Below are 331 nucleotides of genomic sequence, written 5' to 3'. Positions count from 1 at the left end.
CGAATTTCAAAGCGCAACAAGGACAAAGCTGCCGGAAAGATATCCATGGAAAAACCGCATGGTGGGAAAACATAGCTGTGTAGTCAAAATGGTTTTAAGTCTAGCTGGCGCTGGATTTAGGCTCCAGTCTCTTTGGAGGCGTGGGTTCAAATCCCACCGCTGCCAGCAATGGTTTTAACAAAGGTTAGGAGGCCCTGTGTGTGCTCTAAGTAGGTCTGAAAAGGAGAGAATATGCTTTCCATGGCAGCAGCCAGGCTCGTCGAGCAAGATGCGTCGTGTTCTCCAGCAGCGACTGCCTGTTTGCTAAGTCAGGCTGACTCAATCCTGCTTC

Source organism: Sinocyclocheilus grahami, unplaced genomic scaffold (assembly GCF_001515645.1).
Source record: "Sinocyclocheilus grahami isolate Dianchi unplaced genomic scaffold, SAMN03320097.WGS_v1.1 scaffold6465.1, whole genome shotgun sequence".
In the NCBI taxonomy this organism is placed as follows: Eukaryota; Metazoa; Chordata; class Actinopteri; order Cypriniformes; family Cyprinidae; genus Sinocyclocheilus; species Sinocyclocheilus grahami.
This window is presented reverse-complemented; position numbering follows the sequence as displayed.